Genomic DNA, 12,025 nt, shown 5'->3' on the forward strand with positions numbered 1-12,025 from the left:
AAATCCACAACCTCCAGGTCCCTGGAGCTGTGTGACACAGACACCTACCTGCTGCACCACCGTGCCGCCATCTTTGTAATATTTTCAGTTAAAAATAAGATTTAAATTATTTGAACCTCTGCCTGTTTTTTGTGAACATTTCAAGTTTGTAACTTGAATATTCTATGAACTCTTCACTTTACTTTGCATCTGTCCCCTTTTTTTATGTGATCCAGGAATTAAATTCTCCATCGGTTCACACTTACAAAATACAGCCAAGGTGGATGAAAACATTGGAAACTATTTCTGTGCACTGTTGTAATTTAATAAAGATTTGGGAGCGGCACATTGTAGTTTCACACAGCTCCAGGATCCTTGGGTTGTGTGTTCGAGTTTGAGCTCCAGGTGACTGTCTGTGAGAAGTTTGGTGTGCTCTCCCCATGTCCGTATGGGTTTCCTCCCACGGTCCAAAGGCACACACTGGTAGGTGGATTGCCAACTCCAAAAGTGTCAGTAACTGTGAATGTGTGAGTGAATGTTGCCCTGTGAATGACTGGCACCCCTCCCACCTTGCGCACAATGATTCCAGGTAGGCTCCGGACCCACCGTGACCCTGACCTGGGTAAGCGCTTACAGACAATGAATGAATGAATGCTTCTTGTTTTCCCAACCTTTCTGAAAACAGGATTTAAACGTTATTCAGAATCTCTGGTGATGTGTATCTTGGTCCTGCTCATGCATGCTTGCCTCAACACACCCAATTCCGTTCGTCAACTAATCAAGCTTTTCCACATCTGGATCAGGTAGATATGCTGAGGCATGGTGTAGCTGAAGCCCTAAAATGCTCCAATACTCCAGAAAGAAAATAAAGAAACCCTGATCTATTAATGGTTTACGGACTTATTTTTTTAACAGAACACACACAGCTCAGAGAGGAGGAAAGAAACTGGAAAAGCTTAAATATTCCTACCTTGACTCGTTGCAATTGGTACATAAGCTAAGAAAGGGGGGAATAAAATAATGACAAATACGTCAAAGGTAATTAAAAACGAGGCACACATTACAATTGAACTGATCCATTTTAGAGAGAGCAATGAGTATTTTATCAGCTCCAGATTCATCAGTTCTATTTGAAGATGGCTCCCTAAAAGACATAAATGTACCAGTGAAGTACTAGTGCAGGCAAACACTCACTGAAAGTTTTAATTTCATGTATTTGGAGTGTTAGCTCGTTTTGCAGCAATGCCAGTTCTAGTCTCAGCATGGCACAGAAATTCAACTGCAAGGCACACTGTAGCTGCTTAACACAGGTCTCACACACACACACACACACACACACACACACACACACCCATGCTCTCCCTCTCTCGCTCTCTCATTCATGAGGAGCATTAATGAGCTCCACTCTGAATGTGGTCAGCACTACAAATTAAAATCTTGACCCACTCTGTAATACAAATGATGCCCAAGTAATGTGAACTGCAATCAGTTTCCAAGGTAATTTGACATGGACTAAGCTCTCAGAGGTCATCTGTGCAAAAGAGTGCATATGTTCACTTGCAGGAAACCTGTGGAGGTGTCAGTGTAGAGCCACGTGTAAAGTCAAATGTACGGCAGAGAACAATTACTTCTTGTACTCCAAAGATTTTGCCTAAATGTATATAATCCATAATGTTGAACTAACACAGAAGTGGAAATTCAACACGTGGAAGTAAGGCCTCTCTGAAAATCAGCAGCTGTAAGCACAGGCCATTTAAATTAATTATCTTTACCCTTTTTTGAAGCAGCCGCATGTTCCACATTTTACAGAGTCCCTCAATTAGATTATGTCAACGAGCAACGTTTATAAAATTTGTTTTGAAATTGCTAGTTCTCATCATCAGCCAAGTCTCATAGATTTCCTTTGGGATCAATAAAGTATCTATCGATTTGATATTTATTTTTCCAAAAGAGTTTGTTCCCATTTTCTTCTTGCATTTCCTGTTGATCATTTTTTGCTCCACAGAGACACATTTCTCACAGTGTTTTATTGATTAGACTGAAAAAAATATCTGTGATTCTATTAATTAAAAAAGATCTAAATCAGTGGTCTTGGAGGAAACACCACTAGGTGGCTTTCAACAAAGTCTGTTTTTTCCAATTAAAGCAAACCCATCTAACGGTAAATGTCACTTTCTGGGGATGTGCTTGAAACATGGACCAAAGATGACTGCAACAAATTAAAGCCATGAGACAAAATCAGATACAAATTTCATATGACCAACTACTGCAGCTTAAAGCGCCTGGTGCTAAGAGAAGCAGACATTGAAGTACTGAATAGTGTGACCAGACGTCCTCTTTTACCCGGACATATCCTCTTTTTTAGACTTAAAAAATGTTCGGATGGAATTTCACAAACGTCCGGGATTTTGTTTTTCTAGAGTTTACATAGAACTTCGAGAAGTTTCGTTCACAAACTAGTCCCGCCCTCCCCTACTCCGATTGGTTCGCTTGAGTGAGAAGGGAACGTGGTGAAGTAGCCTAAAATCTTGTGATTGGACGGTCTGACTGTAGAGCTCCCGTTATTGGTCGATAACCTGCAGGTCAGTCTGCACGTCAGTAGTCCTTGTTTACGTCAGACAAAGCTCAGGTACCTACCCTCATCTCGAGCAGCTATGCCGAAACGTAAATGTAAGTTCTCGGATGAAGTAAAAAAGAAATTCCCATGTTTTGTGTAGCAAATAAAGGTGTAAAGGACCTAAAAGCACACAAGCATACAACGGCAGCGAGGGGCGTGACCTCATCACCCCCCCCCACCACCACGTCTTTTTCACCATCTCAGATCTGGTCTCCCTAGTACTAAGTATGCTTTTTATTTTAAAATCTAAAATATTTGAAATGGCCCTGAATGGCCATAGAGCCAGTGGCCAAAAAACAGCCCAGTAGTGGAGAAGGCACCAGCGGATACATAGGAAGAAAACAGAAACAAAGTAAAAGACACAGAGAGGAATCCCATGCGGTCACAAGAAAATCAGCTGTTAGGATCACAGCAAGATACTCCAGAAGAGAGAGAGAGAGAGTACTCACCTCTCATGCTGTGTTAGAGAGTGAAGACCAACTCCTCGATTCTGCTGAAAGAACACACACCCCAGCACACTTATTATACTTTCCTAATAGTCAGGAAATACTCTAAAATTTTTACATGTTAATGGCTGTTAATAAAGGGCTATGTACGTAATAAATTACTGGTGTGTTTGACTGAAAATTGGAGTAACACACACACACACACACACAACTAGTTTTGTAAAACTTACTGCATCATACACAACAACTGCTGTCCACTGAACTGAGTGAAGACAGAAAAAAACACATACAATTCACAATAGATAAATACAGACATCTGTTTTGGCGGGTTTATTTATGTGTTTACCAACACAAGTCGTTTAAAAAAATACAGAACAAGAAAACTGAAGCTGACAGGACAGGGCCCTCTAGTGGTCAGGATATGCAACAACAAAATGATTTTGCAGAAATTCTTAAACTACAGGTAAGACATAGAAAAAGGCATAACACATTTGTGTTTTTGTGTGCAAGAAGGTGTCAGACTCACCCAGATACGAGCATTTGTCCATTAAATGAAAAAGCACAACACAGAACAGAACTGCGCAGTAAGTGTGTGTACTAACCTCACAGTAAAACCTGTGCAAAACAAAAGCACAGAACTGATACGAACAAAAAAACAGAACACTTCAGTCTACATAAATACCGTTCTTGATTAATAAATCAATTTGTATCTGCCATAAATCACACCATTATTTATAATCCCTGTGTAGTGAACTAAGTGTGAGAAGTATGTGCTAAAGCAAAATGTTGTGGCCAAGATTTGCTACACGCTTAGTGTCAGAACTGGAAGTTTCAGTTCAGGACCCCACTGAGTGAAATAGTCCAACAGACCACTGTACCAGTGAAATACACAGGCATGCTGCAGAGACTGATAACACACAGAAAATGAGAGTCATGAATATTCCATCCACACGGTTCACTCAGCAGCACAGTCAATTTCCTGAGAAAAAAATGATATCACAACACCCCTGTGATTGACTGCCACTTATCCCCCTGTGTGTGTGTGTGTGCTCAATCTAAAACAAAGCCCTGCCCAGCAGACTCCCAGCAGGAAGTGACACAGGATGCACATCCCAACCAGACACGACTGTTACCACAGCAACAGAGAGGCAGGGCAGACAGTGACCTGAATGAGTAAATAGATCCAGACTGGTCTACAAAGGAACATGGAGCTATTAAGCTTTAAAAATCACACACTCTTATTTGGTGGGAAAGATTCAGCCATTTTCTTTCATAAGCAGCAGTGCAAGCTCCAGACTAAATATTTGTCATGTAGACTTTACTCAGTAATATACTGTCTATATATTAACTAACATTACATCTAGGTCATGTGTCAGACATGTGTTTCATACTTTGTAGTAAAAATGGAAGCAGTTAAAACTGTCTTGCTCCTAGGGTTGAGTTATTCATTCATTCATTCATTCATTCGTTATCTGTAACCCTTATCCAGTTCAGGGTTGTAGTGGAATCATTGGGCACAAGGCGGGAATACACCCTGGAGGGGGCGCCAGTCCTTCACAGGATGACACACACAGACACACACACACATATTCACTCACACCTATGAACACTTTTGAGTCACCAATCCACCTACGAACTTGTGTTTTTAGACTGTGGGAGGAAACCCACGCAGACACAGAGAGAACACACCACACTCCTCACAGACAGTCACCCAGAGGAAACCCACGCAGACACAGGGAGAACACACCACACTCCTCACAGACAGTCACCCGGAGGAAACCCACGCAGACACAGAGAGAACACACCACACTCCTCACAGACAGTCACCCGGAGGAAACCCACGCAGACACAGAGAGAACACACCACACTCCTCACAGACAGTCACCCGGAGGAAACCCACGCAGACACAGGGAGAACACACCACACTCCTCACAGACAGTCACCCGGAGCGGGAATCGAACCCACAACCTCCAGGTTTCACCAAACTTCCATGAACTTGATTAAAAAGTAGGATTTCCATTAAAATAATTTAAAAAAATGTTGTTGTATTTTTTGTTCTACAAACCAGCACAGGTCAAGAGAAGCTTCCTGATGCATTATGAGAGTTGAATGGTAGAGTGCTGTGGAAAAGATACCTGGTGTTGCACAGTGGGAAATTATCCATATTTTCAGCTGGCTTTCCTGACCACATGAAGCCAATCTAAATCTTATTATCAGGCCATCTGACACTCAAATATAAACACACACACACACACACACACACACACACACACACACACACACACTATACGGTATTATCATCACATACCAGTGAAAGTACATGAGCTATAATATTGATGGCAGATGAAAAATTATAGAGATAATTATAAACTATAAATTATAAATAATACTCTATCTTATAAACCACAGACACACTACCAAAATTCTACTAGTCTGAAAGATTAAAAATACAATTTGAAGTATGTCTTTCAAAAACCAAATACGGTTGCTTTTAAAACCTCAAAAGACTCCCTCAAGTGAAAAATCCAATTTTAACCTTGTTTACATGGCAATGTATGTTATTTATCCACTGGAATATGAATCATGAGTGACTGAACATATCTGCTTTGAAACCACAGCATTCCAGACAGTCTCTGAATTCAGGCAGCCATGCTTTCAAATACACACACGTAAGAAACAAATCCTGTCAACCTGCGGTGTGGGACTTCAAAACTGCAGGTAAACAGCTGACAGGTGGAGTCAAGTGGAGATGAAGGCAGGGACTTACTGCTTATTGATGGACCCGACCATGATGAATTAATGTTTAAGGCTTTTTTCTTGAAAATATTTTCTAAATATTAAATTTTGAGTTTTTGTGAGTTTACACAATTACAGAAGCATTTTAAAATCTCAGTAGAAAATACCATTTCCTCTACATAACAATGAACACAAACCGAAATGTAACTGTAATTAATTTATGTTTTATTCAGCCAAATATTTCATTCATTCATTCATTATCTGTAACCCTTATCCAGTTCAGTCCAGAGCCTACCTGGAACCATTGGGCGCAAGGCAGGAACACACCCTGGAGGGGGCGCCAGTCCTTCACAGGGCAACACACACACACACACACACACTTTCGAGTTGCCAATCCACCTACCAACGTGTGTTTTTGGACTGTGGGAGGAAACCCACGCAGACACTGGGAGAACACACCACACTCCTCACAGACAGTCACCTGGAGGAAACCCACGCAGACACAGGGAGAACACACCACACTCCTCACAGAGAGTCACCCGGAGCAGGAATCGAACCCACAACCTCCAGGTCCCTGGAGCTGTGTGACTGCGACACCACCTGCTGCGCCACCGTGCCGCCCCCAGCCAAAAATTTCCAAAAATAAATTCTTGACCATTTAAAATTTCATTATCTAGGAATATCAGATCTATTTTACTAAACAGCCTTTATTACATAAAAAATATTACATTATATGTCAGATTTTATTCTTTTGTAAAAATTGTTAAATCCAAAATTCCTAACAAAAAAAATATATATACAGAATTTTGGCATTAAACTCCTCATATGCATATTCATGGAATATCAAACACACTTCTTAATTTTCCCTACTGTGCTCCGCTAATAGTTTTTCAGCTTTCCTTATACAGTCTTTCAGCTGACTGAATATTTTGTATAGCAGATTGTTTTTAATATGTGTAATATACACTCAGCGGGTAGTTAAATATGCATCATATAGTGCGCCATGCATTTGTCTCACTAATTTGATTTCTCTAGACCTTCAGCTCTGAGGAAATTCTGTATAAATCTGTGAAGCTGTAGGGTGTCCTGTTTCTCATTTTGATGATCAGAGATGTCCTCAGGAGCACCCTCTATGTACCATTACAGCCGCCTTTACCAAGGTCCACAAGGACACAAGCCTATTATCCAAAATACCTTGGGATATGTTTGTGTAAAACACATAAAATTCTTTATCTAATGGTTTGTTTTTTTAATTATATTTTGCAATAATTATTTATAACTTTAGACAACACATTTTAGTAAGTATTAAAAAAAAATTGTATAAAAGTGCAATTCAGCACATTAATAATTTCCAAATGTATAAATCAGAATACGCCATACAATCAGGGGGAGAGAGGTGGTGAGATTTAGTGCTGGTCGATATGAGCGCAAATCAGTATCACAATTAACTGTACATTTTACCTCGATTACAATTAATGAACGATTATTTTGTTTTTTGTATTTTTGACTCTGTTTTGTTGAGCACTGTTCATATTTGCGGTGTGATAGTGCTTTGGTCGCTGAAATACTGTTTTTTTTTTTCAGTGCTTACATTTGACTTCTTGTTTTTTCCAGTGTCGTCTTAATTATAGTCTAAACACAGCACGTCCAAACTACAGACGAGGTATTTTTCCTTTTTTACAAGCTCCCAGAGTCGCTCGGTCGGCCTCAGTGTTTAGGTTGCTTCCGTGTGGCAGATAGGGGCAGGATCACGTGACTACAGCTCGGTAGTGTGGTTTTAAAGGGACAGTACATGAACACACAGTGGGGACATAATAAAAATAATCAATATAGACAAGAATGTCTGAATGTCGATATCAATTAATTTTCGATTAACTGCCCAGCCCTAGTGAGATTACAAATAAAACTAATCTTTTACCAGGAAACAAACCAACACTCACTGTAAACTTCAGAAATATTTATGCTATTTTAAGAGAATTTAGTGATTTAAACCTCCCATCAGCTGACATATGTGTGGTGGTGGTGGAAATAAAAAACCTTGTGGTAACCTACGTTTGTCTGAGGGGAGAAATCGCAGCAATCCACTCCAAGGTCATGAGCATCTTTCTCTGCATGTAACTGATTCATACTGAGAATCCAGAGCTGCAAATCTTCCAAAGTTGAGCCTGTTACAAACATTTCCCCACAGGGAGAAAAAGAGCAGGCTACAACCATGCCCTCACATACCGCCCTGGACCTGCAGAGTCTGTATAATGCAACACAAAGCATTTTTATATTAGATTAATGTATAGAAAGTTATCATTTCAAATAAAATGTTAAACATTCATTCATTATCTGTAACCCTTATCCAGTTCAGGGTCGCGGTGGGTCCAGAGCCTTCCTGGAATCATTGGCGCAAGGTGGGAATACACCCTGGAGGGGGTGCCTTCACAGGGCAACACACACACACTCACACATTGACTCACACACTCCAGACACTTTCTGAGTCGCCAATCCACCTACCAACGTGTGTTTTTGAACTGTGGGAGGAAACCGGAGCACCCGGAGGAAACCCACGCAGACACAGGGAGAACACACCATACTCCTCACAGACAGTCACCCGGAGGAAACCCACGCAGACACGGAAGAACACACCCCACTCCTCACAGACAGTCACCCGGAGGAAACCCATGCAGACACAGGGAGAACACACCACACTCCTCACAGACAGTCACCCGGAGGAAACCCACGCAGACACGGAAGAACACACCACACTCCTCACAGACAGTCACCCGTTGGAAACCCACGCAGACACAGGGAGAACACACCACACTCCTCACAGACAGTCACCCGGAGGAAACCCACGCAGACACGGGAGAACACACCACACTCCTCACAGACAGTCACCAGGAGGAAACCCACGCAGACACGGGAGAACACACCACACTCCTCACAGACAGTCACCCGGAGGAAACCCACGCAGACACAGGGAGAACACACCACACTCCTCACAGACAGTCACCCGGAGGAAACCCACGCAGACACAGCGAGAACACACCACACTCTTCACAGACAGTCACCCGGAGGAAACCCACACAGACACAGGGAGAACACACCACACTCCTCACAGACAGTCACCAGGAGGAAACCCACGCAGACACGGGAGAACACACCACACTCCTCACAGACAGTCACCCGGAGGAAACCCACGCAGACACAGGGAGAACACACCACACTCCTCACAGACAGTCACCCGGAGGAAACCCACGCAGACACAGCGAGAACACACCACACTCTTCACAGACAGTCACCCGGAGGAAACCCACACAGACACAGGGAGAACACACCACCGTGCCGCCCAAAATGTTAAACAGGATAACATTAATACATAAGTAAATGTGTATACTAATATTACTACTAATAACAACAATAATAATAATAATAATAAAAACAAACAGGAACCCCAAAGAGCTGGTGTGATTTAGGTGGTGAATCATTCTCAGTGCTGCAGTGACATTGACATTATGGATGTGTGTTGTTGTGTGTTAATTTGGTATGAGTGGATCAGACAAAGCAGTGCTGATGGAGTTGTTAAACACCTTAGTGTAAACATTTTTGTCACCAATTAAAAATATCCAGCCGACTGCGTCCTGTGTCCACTGATGAAGGACTAGAGGACAACCAGCAAACACTGTGAAGTAACAGATGAGCTACTGTCTCTAACTTTACATCTACAAGGTGCACCAATGAGGTAGGTGTCTAACAGAGTGGACAGTGAGTGGACACAGTGTTTAAAAATTCCACAGCACTGATATGTCTGATCCACTCGCACCAGCACACCACACACTAACACACCCCCACCACGTCAGTGTCACTGCAGCGCTGAGAATGATCCACCACCCAAATCATACCTGCTCTGTGGGGGTCCTGTGGAAGTTCTGACCATTGAAGAACAGGGTGGTAGGAGGCTAACAATTTACACTGAGCACTAAATCAACTACAGTCTGTAACTGTAGAACTACAAAGAGTTCCTGTGTGGTGAGTGGAGCTCAGAGAATGGACAGTGAATGTAGAAACAAGGAGGTTGTCATAATGATTGAATGGTTGATCAATGTATACACACTAATAATAAAAAAAAAATACTACTTTACATGTTCACACATGTAAAGCCCATGGAAGCATCATGCAGCCCCATATTTTTTGAAGTCACAACAATGTCCTATAAATGCCTAGGAGGCAGTGGTGACAACACGGCTTGTCCTGTAGCTCCTTTGGTCCAGCGTGACAGTGTTATCCCCTGCCACATCTGTTTTGCACTCTCTGTGTCAGTATGTGTCCACGACTATCCCATACAGACCCAGTCATGGCACTCAATGCTTGGTATCATGGGCTACACAAAAACCAACAACTGCCACACTGGCCAAACGTGTTTATCCTTCTCCCAGCTACAGTTCAACTGTTCATCGAGCCTGCCAGGCTGTCCAAGAGGGAGAAGCAGACTTCCATGTCTGGCACAGCATTCAGCCCAGCTCTCTGTTATCTGCTCAGGGATGATAAAGCTCCTCTATATTGAATGGAAACGGTCTTGTGGTCTGTGGCACTCTCTTCTGTCTGCCAGTCACTCTCCAACAGGTGCTTGCAGTGGCAGCAGCTCTCCTCCACGTGTGGCTCTGTAGACAGCCTGCTAGGTGTTTTACGATGAATGGGAACTCCTGGGGCATGTCAAACCACCTTGCTTTTGGCTCGCCAGCTCCTTGTAATTCATGAGCCAAATCAGTAATGAATTGTCAGTCTGCATTTCATCCAAATACAAGCAAAAGTGGCCTATGAGTACAGTCAATAATTTGCTTAATGTCACACAGGACTTGCTCCAACCTGATGAATCACCACTTTCCTTCCCTCATCATGGACATGGGAAAACACTGCTCTCACACATCTGTTGCTATGTCTGTTGGTTCAAAACGTCCCACAGCTGTGCGACAATCCCAAGGAACCAGCTATTCCTGTACCACATCTGGAGATGGCAGGGAGCACTGTAAGTCATGTTCTTTGATTTTTCCATTGCCTTCAACACAATCGAGCCCCTGCTGTTGAGGGACAAGTTGAGTTCAAAATTGAAAAACTTTGCCGTGACAAGGACATATTATTTATTATACCCCTTTTCCACAAGTTAACACAGTTCTGGAGTCTTAATAGAACGTCTGTGACATGCGTTGGACAAAACACCACGTGGTTCAAACAGTACAGCCCTGTTTAGAACACCTGGGTTCAGATTCTGTTCCTTTAAATGCGAACGAGTCACGGCTTTAGCTCAGTGTCGGAGCCCATATTTAAACAATACGCTTAAATTTATGTGCATTGTCTGATTGTGTTAAGTCCATTTACACAACTGTCGTCTTTGTGCTCCCACATAAAATGGCACCCCCTGACAGCAAGAAGACGTGGACCACTGTTGACCCACTGAGGTCAAAGCTGGAGGTCCACTAGTGTTTTACACAGCGCTTTCTGGGCGGACCGCTGGTGATTAAACAAGGGTGACCAGACGTCCTCTTTTACCCGGACATGTCCTCTTTTTTAGACTTAAAAAAATGTCCGGCCGGAATTTCACAAACGTCCGGGATTTAGTTTTTCTAGAGCTTACATAGAACTTTGAGAAGTTTCGTTCACAAACTAGTCCCACCCTCCCCTACTCCGATTGGTTCGCTTGAGTGAGAAGGGGGCGTGGTGAAGTAGCCTAAAATCTTCTGATTGGACGGTCTGACTGTAGAACTACCGTTATTGGTCGATAACCTTCTCTGTAAACATTTACAGGAGACGCGTCCTCTTTTTCACCATCTCAGACCCGGACACCCTACATTCACAGTCCAATTTACACTTTTTCCCTTCATTAAGGTCTTTTGTTATTCTTTATAAATAAGATTAGTAAATCATTCTAATCCAGCACGTTTTCAGCATAATCATTTTATATCAGGCTTATACTCATATCTCTCATAGTTGTTGGTAATATCAGTATTAGTTTGTTTTCCAGAATAAAAGTCTCTGTGAATGTAAAATCTGTTTGAGGAGATTATAAATAAGTTATATCCTGTACAGGACAGTAATGAGTGGTCCGATGGTGGACCAGCAGTGGTGTGCCAGCCTCTTTATGACAGTGGACTGATATATGCTTGCTGTCTGGGCCAGGCTGAGGGAGATTGAAGGAGGAGGCGGGTCAATCGTAAAGGGCTTGAATGGATGACTTAGCAATAAAACCTCAAGTTCTCATAAA

The 12,025-nt window shown here is 42.4% G+C and overlaps 1 pseudogene; it reads right to left on the reverse strand.

Annotated features, from left to right (window-relative positions):
- Nucleotides 1–617: 617 nt before the first annotated feature.
- Nucleotides 618–9,703, reverse strand: LOC136710431 (WD repeat, SAM and U-box domain-containing protein 1-like; annotated as a pseudogene).
- Between the last annotated feature and the right edge of the window lie 2,322 nt (nucleotides 9,704–12,025).

The sequence above is a fragment of the Hoplias malabaricus genome, chromosome 12 (assembly GCF_029633855.1).
Source record: "Hoplias malabaricus isolate fHopMal1 chromosome 12, fHopMal1.hap1, whole genome shotgun sequence".
Taxonomy (NCBI): Eukaryota; Metazoa; Chordata; class Actinopteri; order Characiformes; family Erythrinidae; genus Hoplias; species Hoplias malabaricus.